The sequence below is a fragment of the Zea mays genome, chromosome 10, assembly GCF_902167145.1.
Source record: "Zea mays cultivar B73 chromosome 10, Zm-B73-REFERENCE-NAM-5.0, whole genome shotgun sequence".
NCBI lineage: Eukaryota > Viridiplantae > Streptophyta > Magnoliopsida > Poales > Poaceae > Zea > Zea mays.
The window spans coordinates 3,880,486-3,892,302 of NC_050105.1; the positions used below are offsets into that span (position 1 = coordinate 3,880,486).

Sequence of the window (11,817 nt, forward strand, 5' to 3'; positions counted from 1 at the left end):
TACCCATCTGCCAACGGATCGCGACTTCCCATACACCTCTACCGAAGAGGCGAGGCAGGGTAACACTACGAGGCCTCTACAAAGTTCCACTAGCTTCAGAAAACCCGCTACAGTTTATAGGAAGCTCCAATGCAGGGTTCTTGCCTGACCGCCATCGCAGCAAAATCAACCAAGGACCTCCCTACACTGACCACTCCCCTACTGCCCTTGCCCCTTTCGGGTAAGGTAGTCCTCCACTAGCTTTCCTAATTAATCAGCCAAGGGCGTCCATAAACCCTTGTGGTGGCACGTGTTTCTCAAGTTAAGCTCTATGTTCCAATTAACATTAATGATCTTGACATGAACAGTAAATAACAACGGATAACAAAAGTATAATCATGAATAATGTGTATCTCAATGCCCAAAACCACATATAGCACTAGCAAGTACTACCCAAAAAGTTCAGTGGTAAACAAGGCATAAAGATAGACAAACTAGGGTAACCTATTAGGTCCCATCAAAATTAACCTATGCAGATCATTATGATTAATTAGAAAATGAGTGGGTAAAAGAAGTGATCAAGGGCACAACTTGCCTGGGACTTGAGATTCCAGGTACCAGGATGATCTTCAGATGACTCGTGACCTCACGCTAGTCGTAGCAATACAAACAAACATGGTATAGGCAGAATTAACATCACAACAAACATAAGAATAAACTGTGGAATAATATTCTACGCTGCGTAACGAGATCGTAGAAATAAGAACCACTAAAATCGGAGTTACGATTATTAAGTTATGAATTTCCGAAATTACTTAGTGCTTAGAATAGATTAATCCTAATGAACAATTTTAATTATAGTTTCATGGCTAAACAGTGTTACTAGTTGATATACAATATTAATATAAGATTATTGCAACTGGAATGGGTTAAAAAGGAGTAAAAATGGAATTTCTATGAATTAAATAAATTCTGGATATATTTTTATACATAAAAACCATTTCCTAAATTATTTTTCTGAATTTCCTAAGCTTCTAGACTGGGCGCAAATAACAGAGAGACACAGGGGTTATTACGCAAAAATTCATGAGACTCAGGATTCCCACAGACAGGACTGCGGGTTGATTTCGACATAAGGCAGGGTCTCTTTAGCTAAAAGTCACGGCGAAGGGGTATCGATAGACTTCGGTCGTCCGATCAAATATCGAAGGCCAGGATTAGATCTTGGCACACTGAACCGGTACACAACCCTGACCACCGGATCCGATTTGAACGACACAGATTTTATTATGATTCCACCCATCCCAGTCGCTCGTTCAACGATCTGTGGTCACGATCCGATCACATGAAAAGGTACATACAGATTAGATCAGGACTGATGCCCAAGGATCCAACGGCCAGGGAGCATCGTCTACCCATTTCTTCCTCCCTACGGCTATTCTATGGTGGCGCAGACCCCCAGCGGCGGCGGCGCCATGGCCATGACCGAGCGAGGAGGTCCTCCCAGTGGACACCTTCAAATCGAAACAAATCTACGCGTTGTTGAGACTACGGCGAGCAGGTCTAGGGCACACTTACCCGTAGTTAGGACGTCGAGGTACCCCGACCATGATGAGATGCGGATCTAGGGCGAGGTAAAACTTCGATGAGAAATTCCAATCCACCCACGGCGTCACGAGCTTCGATTCGACTTCGATTATCATCCCCTCATGCTGGCGACGCTACTTGACTGGAATCCCGACCCCGAACGCCATTCCCCATTGGATTCGCCCTAGGCGGCTATTACCTCACTGCATATGGCGGTACAGCGAAGGAAAGGGGGGCAGGGACCTAGTTTTATACTCCGAGAGGTGCGCGAGATCTGCGGGGAGCCATGACCACGCAGAGCACGGAAATCACGGGTTGTTGGGGAATTGCCATGAGATCCGATGGGTGCGGCAAGGTTGTGCAGAGAACTCCGTTTCCTGGGCACGCGACGCGGATGAGACGGGTCTGACACCAGGGAGCGATTGGGGAATTCGACTTTATACTGGAGCAGAGCCAAGATTGGGAGGTCGACTAGCTAGATTTCCGCCCCAGGCCGTTGCCGGGGATCTTGGCTGCTTCAGTTGAGGTGTGGTGACATCGGTGAAGACGATCCTGGCGAGTGGGCCCGTGCATGTCGGCGCAAGGAACGACCAGGGCGCGCACACGGGGAGACTACGTAGCGGATGACACCGTGGGCCCACCAGGCATCCAAAGCTAGCCACACGCGGGAGGACATGGGCTGCTCGGGTAGTAATTTGGAAATGGGCTGAGGGAGATAAAACTAAGTGGGCTGCCAAGGAGGTTTCAGCCCAAGCGCTTTTGTTTTTAATTCTATTTCCTGTTTTGTTTCTCTTTTTTTATCTTAAACCTAAAATTTGAATTCAAATCTTGTGACGAATTTGTACTAAAATTTAAATGTCTGTTTTGAACATGCCATTATGGGATGAGTTTATTTTCTTGTAAATTTATTTTGTATTTTGTAATATCTCTCTCTCTTCTTTTCTGTATTATTTCCAATTCCCTAAATTGCACTTTTGGGTTAAATCCAAATTCTTAGTTATCATTATGTGTTTAGTTTAGAGATATATATTCTATAAAGAAATGAATTTGTTATTGGAAATCATTTCCCAAAATAGAATTTTTAGGTGCTACATATCTTCATCATGATAACCCAATCTTTTAGGGGATGCGAGGAAGCTTTCAAATCCGACAACTTGAGGGATGCCAAATTTTTACCGTGGATTTGAGATGTGCTAGCAATAATATTTGACAAACAGCTAGAACCAGATGATTGACTGTGAAATGTATAGCTAGGTGCCTCCTCAACTCCATGGATAAAGTGTGATCAAGCCATAACTATACATTTCTAAAAAAATCAAAGCATGGATGAGTAAAATATCAATGGATTCTAAACCAATTTCTTTGATACACATTCGCTTCTAATAAGCATGTAGTTAGCTGTAAATGTGTGGTGATCCAACACAGTAAAGAAAACAGATGCTGCTAGGTGAATAGAAAACACAAACCTTTGCTAAAGAGCACTTCTTTAACAGCCTCTTGCTTCTAGCACAAATCTGAGAAATTGTTGTTTTAATTCCTTGCTAGGAAGCCCAGCTTTGTAGCTCAATTTGTACAGCTACCACAAGCGCAACACAGAAATTGTGGAAAGGATTAGTGTTGATCATAATGTTCTCCATATATGGGCTCACAATCATCATTTGTTTTAGCTTCATTCTTGAAATAGCCTTTAGTTACATTTGGACCCCAATGAAAACTTCTCCCCGAGGCATTGGTAAATCAACGGTCAAGTATCCACCCTCAGGCCAGTCAATCAACTAAAAATACAGTGGCCGATGTCTGAAAGGTTGCCTCGCTCTAAAAGACTAACTAAAAAGCTATCACACTTTTAGTCTAAAAAGCTATCATAGTTTCAGTTTGTCGAACTCTAAAAAACTATCACATTAGAATCAACTTTTAACTCTCTGACATTTTTAACTGTAAGACAACTAAAACTCTTAAAACTACTATTCTTAATATTAGAGTTGCCTATTAAATCTTAGAAGACTCTAAAAACTACTATTTACCGATTCTCCAGCTTCCATTAGTTGACCCTTTAAAAGATCGAATTTCTCTTGTGTAAGTTTGTTCAGTACACAGCATAATTAAGACAAATTAAACAAAACATAATGGAGAAATAAGGAACTGGGAAGTTTTACTCTATAAGGCAAACAACACACTAAAATAACCGAGCAGGAAGGTAAATCATTGAATTACCCACCCTTTCACCGTTTTGAAGACTCTTTGTTTCTCCGAGAGATTTCCTCTTTGGGATGACCAGGGCACTTTAGCCTTAAAAAGAGCAGTGGTAGGTCCAACCTGAAATTTTGTAAAAAGAACATGGCAATTTTGATATGTAAGCTATTTGTAATTTGGATCCGCGTTTTCAGTCTACATCATTTGAAAATGACAAAACAAATTAAACAAAAAAATGACCACACCCTGTAGAGTATAAAGGTTGTGAAGACAAGAAATTGAAATGTTAATAATCACATTCCATATGACATACTATTGCCTGGCTAAAAGCAAGGCACCTTCTCATTAGGGAGGCTGTGGGCAGTAGTTCACACGATTATCCCATCGATGATTGCAACCATGTCAGCTGAGACCCACAGCTTCCAAGGCTTCCACCATGTTGATAATCTATACAAGGAAGGCCTCAGGCTGAAGTTGGGTCTCCAGGAGCACCTGTTCTAGAAAATACCCTTGTTCAGAAGATTCAGGAATCAAGTGAGGGGATGCTTCGCTATGATACACCTAGAATTCTTTCCAGTAAGTAAAATATATCGCCGTTTTGGCTTTGGACTGGTGTGCCAATGTCAGATGTTCTTCAGATTCAAGTGCCTTCATGTTCATACAATGCTCATACTTCGATTATGAGAGGACAAGTTTGCATGGCTCCGTGACGATGAGTTTGCTTGACAGACTGTGGCAGGAATAAACCCAGTTAGCATCACCAGGCTCACGGTAATGAACTTAAAACATTACTGTGCACATAAGTAAACATATTGCTAACATCTATTCAGCCCCAGTAATACATTGCCTTCTTACACAATACTACTTTACTGAGTGGTTATTTGAAAACAGATTTTCCCACCAGTAAGCAAGATGGATCCTGCAATCTATGGCCCGCCAGAATCATCGATCACAGAAGCGCACATCACTGGACAACTCAATGGACTCACAGTACAATAGGTAACTTCAGTATGATGAACTCTTGAAGCGAGGAAGACGAATATGATGAGGAGGAAGGGAGACATGCCACTGGCGCAGGGAGACATTGCTACATGGTCAAGAATAGGACATGAAAGAACATAGTACATGCAAACTAAAACTGGTTATTAGGATCCAGAATTGCATCTGAAGAAACTATGGTGCTGTGACAGTTGCTAATACTGACCAGGCCTCTTTGGACACCATCGGGCTTGATGGCGATGAAGGTACGCTCCATCTAGAATCACAGCAGAGGACTGTTGTGAGCTTGAGAAAAAGGGAGAAAAATTATTTGCATGGGAGCCCACTCTCAATCAGTTTGAGTTGGACTACCCTGCCTGACATATAGGCACCATGGTGATTGCTCTAGTATTATTGGACCACACCAGAAAGCATGAAAAATAAAAATAAAAGGAAGAGGATGAGGGATCTAGGGTATTGTACCTCTGCAGCATGAGCCTCTTGGTCCTGATGTAGATGGGAGGTTGCCGTCGACTGCAGTGAGGATTTTGGGGCAAGGATGGCTCTCGACCTAAATAGGTGATCCACCTGCAAGAATAAAGCGAATCGTCCTCCCAAGATTGCACGAACCTTTCTAAAGACAAGCACCACAAAAGCTTCTCTAGTCTCCACACACCAAAGCAGCTTCCATTAACAACGGCTAGACGATGGCTATAGGAAATATCAAATAATCTCTTCACTAACTCTCCTTTTACATCAACCTGAATTCATCTAAGCATGAAATAAATAGAGCAGTTTGCAAGAACATGAAAGACCACAAAAGGCAAAGTATGAGCTAACTGTAACGAATAACATTACATTTTTTCGTACACCATCACGGACACGATCAAGTATAGCAGGTACAACAGTCATTAAAATTGGCTTTAGTACAAAAGCATCACCTTGCGTCACAAGTGGGGCGTGCAGGTGGTGGCAATAGCCAAGCGCGGTCCATTTCTTGGAGATGGGGCCTGACCCTCGTAGCACCAAATCATCTCCTCGTCCTCCTCTAGTCCTTATTATGAGTACAATTTTACATTTAATAGAATATAAAATAGTAAGCATATGCGGATTTTGGTTTATAAAAATTGTTTGCAATTTATCATTCAAGTTGAATTAAAAACCAAACCGTTTATGTGATATATATCAGTGTTCCTTTATAGCTTCCATGTTCTCCTTAAGAACATCAGTAACAGTAGATTTATTTTGCTCAATAGAAATAAACCTTTAACAGATTCAGTACTTAAGCTTCTAAAGAAAAAAATGAATGTATAACTTATGTGTTCTTTATCCAATGGAATTTAGATATTTCTAAAACAGATTGAAGCATCAAAGGGTACCTTAAATAATTTAATAGGTGTAGAAGCAAAATCCTAAAAAGGTAATGGAACAGAACTGTCAGTAGGACATCATGCAAGGGGATTGTTGAAAGGGAAATGTGCCCTTGGGCCATTTCTAAGTATTTTGGTGATTTAGTGTCCAACACAAGTGCCTAAGTGTTAAATGGTGGACAAAGTACAAATCAAGTATAAAGGTATGTTTCTCAGACTTAGTACACTGTTTTAGAGACTAATGTATTGTGTCTAAGTGCTGGAAACAGGAAAAATCAAGTTGAAATTAAAGATGGCTTTGTTCAGCCGAAGTCAGCTCAGTCTGGATGCACCGGACAGTGTCCGGTGCGCCAGGCTGGCTCAGGCGAACTTGCTGCTCTCGGGAAGTGATTAACGGCGTACGGCTATAATTCACTGGACTGTCCGGTGTGCACCGGACTGTCCGGTGAGCCAACGGTCGGCCGGGCCAACGGTCGGCCGCGCGATCCGCGCGAGGCACGTGGCCGAGCCAATGGTCGGAAGGGGGGCACCGGACAGTGTCCGGTGCGCCAACGGCTCCAAAGCGCCAACGGTCGGCTTTGCCAAATAAGGAAGGAGATCCGCACCGGACAGTGTCCGGTGGTGCACCGGACTGTACAGTGCGCCAGGCGACAGAAGGCAAGAATTGTCTTCCTGGAATGCTCTCAACGGCTCCTAGCTACCTTGGGGCTATAAAAGGGACCCCTAGGCGCTTGGAGGAGTACACCAAGCATTCTCTAAGCATTCTCTAAGCATTCCTAAGCACCAAGACTTCGATTCCGCGCATTTGATTCTTTGCGATAGCAATTAGAGCTCCATTTGAGTTGTGAACTCGCTGAGTTGTGTTGTGAGCTCTTGTTGTGACTTGTGTGCGTGTTGATACTCTGATTTCGTGTCTTGTGTGTATTGCTCATTCCACCCTTACTCCGTGCTTCTTTGTGAACTTCAAAGTGTAAGGGCGAGAGGCTCCAAGTTGTGGAGATTCCTCGCAAACGGGATATAGTAAAGCAAAGCAAAGCACCGTGGTATTCAAGTGGGTCTTTGGACCGCTTGAGAGGGGTTCATTGCAACCCTCGTCCGTTGGGACGCCACAACGTGGACTAGGCAAGTGTTGAACTTGGCCGAACCACGGGATAAACCACTGTGTCTATCTGTGATTGATCTTCTTGTGGTTATCGTGTCTTGCAAAGACTCTTCTCTAGCCACTTGGCATTCTTGTGCTAACTCCTAATCAAGTTTTGTGGCATTAAGTTTCAAGTTTTACAGGATCACCTATTCACCCCCCCTCTAGGTGCTCTCAATTGGTATCGGAGCCGTTCTCTTCAAGAAAGGGACTAACCGCCCGAAGAGATGGATCCTAGGGGCAAGGGGATGGTGGTCAACGATAAGGAGAAGGAGTCCTTCGTCAACGAGCCTAAAGATGACAAGCCTACCGACTCGGGCTCGGGCCACAAACGAAGAGATGGGAAGAAGAAGAAGACGAGGCGCATCAAGGAGATCGTCTACTACGACGACAGCGACGAGTCCTCTTCTTCCCAAAAGGACGACGACAACGACTATGAGAAAAAGAAGACGGTTAATTCAAACTTCTCTTTCGATTATTCTCGTATTCCTCAAAGTACCAATGCTCATCTACTCTCCATTCCACTTGGTAAACCTCCTCATTTTGATGGAGAGGACTACGAATTTTGGAGTCACAAAATGTGTAGTCACTTGTTCTCTCTCCATCCTAGTATATGGGAGATAGTAGAGAATGGAATGAAATTTGATAGCTCGGATAGTCCTTTGTTTATCAATGAACAGATTCATAAAAATGCACAAGCTACTACTGTGTTGTTAGCCTCATTGTGCAGGGACAAGTACCATAAGGTGAGCGGCTTGGACAACGCTAAGCAAATCTGGGACACCCTCAAGATCTCACACGAGGGGAACGATGTCACCATGCTCACTAAGATGGAGTTGGTGGAAGGCGAACTCGGGAGATTCGCAATGATAAGAGGGGAGGAGCCAACCCAGACGTATAACAGGCTCAAGACCCTCGTCAACAAGATAAGGAGCTATGGAAGCACGCGATGGACGGACCACGACGCCGTCCGCCTAATGCTAAGGTCCTTTACCGTTCTTGATCCACATCTTGTGAACAATATTCGTGAGAATCCTAGGTACACGAAGATGACGCCCGAGGAGATCCTTGGAAAGTTCGTAAGCGGGCGGATGATGATCAAGGAGGCTAGATACGTCGATGATGCATTAAATGGCCCAATTCAAGAGCCTCAAACTATTGCTCTCAAGGCAACAAGGAGCAAGGAGGCGCTACCTAGCAAGGTGGCGCAAGTTGAGGCAGTCGGGCTTAATGATGAAGAGATGGCCCTCATCATCAAGCGGTTCAAGACGACGCTTAAAGGTCGCAAGGAGCACCCCAACAAGAACAAGACGAAGGGGAAGCGCTCCTGCTTCAAATGTGGTAAGATTGGTCATTTTATCGCAAATTGTCCCGATAATGATAGTGACCAGGAAAAGAAGAGTGGAAAGTGGGAAAAGAAGAAGAACTACAAGAAGGCGAAGGGCGAGGCACATCTTGGAAAGGAGTGGGATTCGGATTGCTCCTCATCCGACTCCGACAACGAAGGACTCGCCACCACCGCCTTCAACAAGTCATCCCTCTTCCCCAACGAGCATCACACTTGCCTCATGGCAAGGGAAAAGAAGGTAAGCACTCGTAATACTAGTACTTATGCTTCTTCAAGTGAGGATGAGTCTAGTGATGATGAAATAGATTATTCATGTTTGTTCAAAGGCCTAGATAGAACCAAGGTCGATAAAATTAATGAATTAATTGATGCCTTTAATGATAAGAATATGTTATTAGAAAAGCAAGAAGATCTCTTGTATGAAGAGCATGATAAATTTGTTAGTGCACAAAATTCTCTTGCTCTAGAAGTTAAAAGGAATGAAATGCTTTCTTGTGAACTATCTACTTGTCATGAAACCATTTCTACTCTAAAAGGTGTTAATGATGATTTAAATGCTAAACTAGAAGTAGCAAGTAAATCTAACTCTTGTGTAGAACATGTTATAATTTGCAATAGGTGCAAAGATTTTAATGTTGATGCTTGTAGTGAACACCTAGCTTGCATTTCTAAATTAAATGATGAAGTGGCTAGTCTTAATGCTCAACTTAAGACTAGCAAGAGTGAATTTGACAAGCTAAAAGTTGCAAGGGATGCCTACACGATTGGTAGACACCCCTCAATTAAGGATGGTCTTGGCTTCAAGAGGGAAGTCAAGAACTTAACAAGCCAAAAGGCTTCCATCTCCGCCAAGGAGAAAGGGAAGGCCCCTATGGCTAGTAGTGCTCAAAAGAACCATGCCTTCATGTATCATGATAGGAGACATTCTAGAAATGTTTATAGAAGTTATGATGCTTTTGATTCTCATGCTATGGTTGCTTCTAGTTCTTCTATTATGCGTGATAGAAATCTAGCTAGGAGAAATGTTATTAATCACATGCCTAGAAGAAATGTTGTTCATGTTTCTAAGAAAATAATAAATGAACCTTCTACAATTTATCATGCTTGCAATGCTTCATTTGCAATTTGTAGAAAGGATAGGAAAGTGATTGCTAGGAAACTAGGGGCAAAATGCAAGGGTGATAAAACTTGCATTTGGGTCCCTAAGGATATTGTCACTAACCTTGTAGGACCCAACAAGAGTTAGGTACCTAAGACCCAAGCCTAAATTTGCCTTGCAGGTTTATGCATCCGGGGGATCAAGCTGGATTATCGACAGCGGATGCACAAACCACATGACGGGGGAAAAGAGGATGTTCTCTTCCTACGTCAAGAACAAGGATCCCCAAGATTCAATCATATTCGGTGATGGGAACCAAGGCAAGGTTAAAGGCTTAGGCAAGATTGCAATCTCAAATGAGCACTCTATTTCTAATGTATTCTTAGTTGAGTCGCTTGGATATAATGTATTCTTAGTTGAGCACTCTATTTCAAATGAGCACTCTATTACATAATTGAAGACTTCTAGTTCTTCAATTATGTAATATGGGATATAATTGTCTATTCACAAATGTAGATGTGTCTGTCTTTAGAAGAAGTGATGGTTCATTAGCTTTTAAGGGTGTATTAGACGGCAAACTCTATTTAGTTGATTTTGCAAAAGAGGAGGCCGGTCTAGATGCATGCTTAATTGCTAAGACTAGCATGGGCTGGCTGTGGCATCGCCGCTTAGCACATGTAGGGATGAAGAACCTTCACAAGCTTCTAAAGGGAGAACACGTGATAGGTCTAACTAATGTTACTTTCGAAAAAGATAGACCTTGTGCAGCTTGTCAAGCAGGGAAACAGGTGGGAAGCTCTCATCATGCCAAAAATGTGATGACAACATCAAGACCCCTGGAGTTACTTCATATGGACCTCTTCGGACCCGTCGCCTATCTAAGCATAGGAGGAAGTAAGTATGGTCTTGTTATAGTTGATGATTTTCCCGCTTCACTTGGGTATTCTTTTTGCAGGATAAATCTGAAACCCAAGGGACCCTCAAGCGCTTCCTAAGGAGAGCTCAAAACGAGTTTGAGCTCAATGTGAAGAAGATAAGAAGCGACAATGGGTCCGAGTTCAAGAACCTTCAAGTGGAGGAGTATCTTGAGGAGGAAGGAATCAAGCACGAGTTCTCCGCTCCCTACACACCACAGCAAAATGGTGTGGTAGAGAGGAAGAACAGGACACTTATAGACATGGCGAGGACGATGCTTGGAGAGTTCAAGACCCCCGAGCGCTTTTGGTCGGAAGCCGTGAACGCGGCTTGCCACGCCATCAACCGGGTCTACCTTCATCGCCTCCTCAAGAAGACTTCGTATGAGCTACTAACCGGTAACAAACCCAATGTTTCGTATTTTTGAGTTTTTGGGAGTAAATGCTACATTCTAGTGAAGAAGGGTAGGAATTCCAAATTTGCTCCCAAAGCCGTAGAAGGGTTTTTGTTAGGTTATGACTCAAATACAAAGGCGTATAGGGTCTTCAACAAATCATCGGGTTTGGTTGAAGTCTCTAGCGACGTTGTATTTGATGAGACTAATGGCTCTCCAAGAGAGCAAGTTGTTGATCTTGATGATGTAGATGAAGAAGACGTTCCAACGGCCGCAATGCGCACCATGGCGATTGGAGATGTGAGGCCAATGGAACAAAAGGAGCAAGATCAACCTTCTTCCTAAACAATGGTGCATCTTCCAACTCAAGAAGATGAACAAGTTCATAAAGAGGAGGCGTGTGATCAAGGGGAGCACAAGATGATCAAGTAATGGAGGAAGAAACACAACCGACACCTCCAACCCAAGTCCGAGCGATGATTCAAAGGGATCATCCCGTCGACCAAATTTTGGGTGACATTAGCAAGGGAGTAACTACTCGATCTCGATTAGTTAATTTTTGTGAGCATTACTCCTTTGTCTCTTCTATTGAGCCTTTCAGGGTAGAGGAGGCCTTGCTAGATCCGAACTGGGTGTTGGCCATGCAAGAGGAGCTCAACAACTTCAAGAGAAATGAAGTTTGGACATTGGTGCCTCGTCCCAAGCAAAATGTTGTGAGAACCAAGTGGGTGTTCCGCAACAAACAAGACGAGCACGGGGTGGTGACAAGGAACAAGGCACGACTTGTGGCAAAAGGTTATGCCCAAGTCGCAG

At 43.3% G+C, this 11,817-nt stretch overlaps 1 long non-coding RNA gene across 1 annotated transcript; it reads left to right on the plus strand.

Moving 5' to 3' along the window:
* The first annotated feature begins 4,263 nt into the window (after positions 1-4,263).
* Positions 4,264-4,769, plus strand: LOC103640733 (uncharacterized). The gene is made up of 3 exons (XR_559837.2): positions 4,264-4,335; positions 4,445-4,530; positions 4,651-4,769. It is a non-coding gene; the product is annotated as an uncharacterized lncRNA (long non-coding RNA).
* Positions 4,770-11,817: the final 7,048 nt, after the last annotated feature.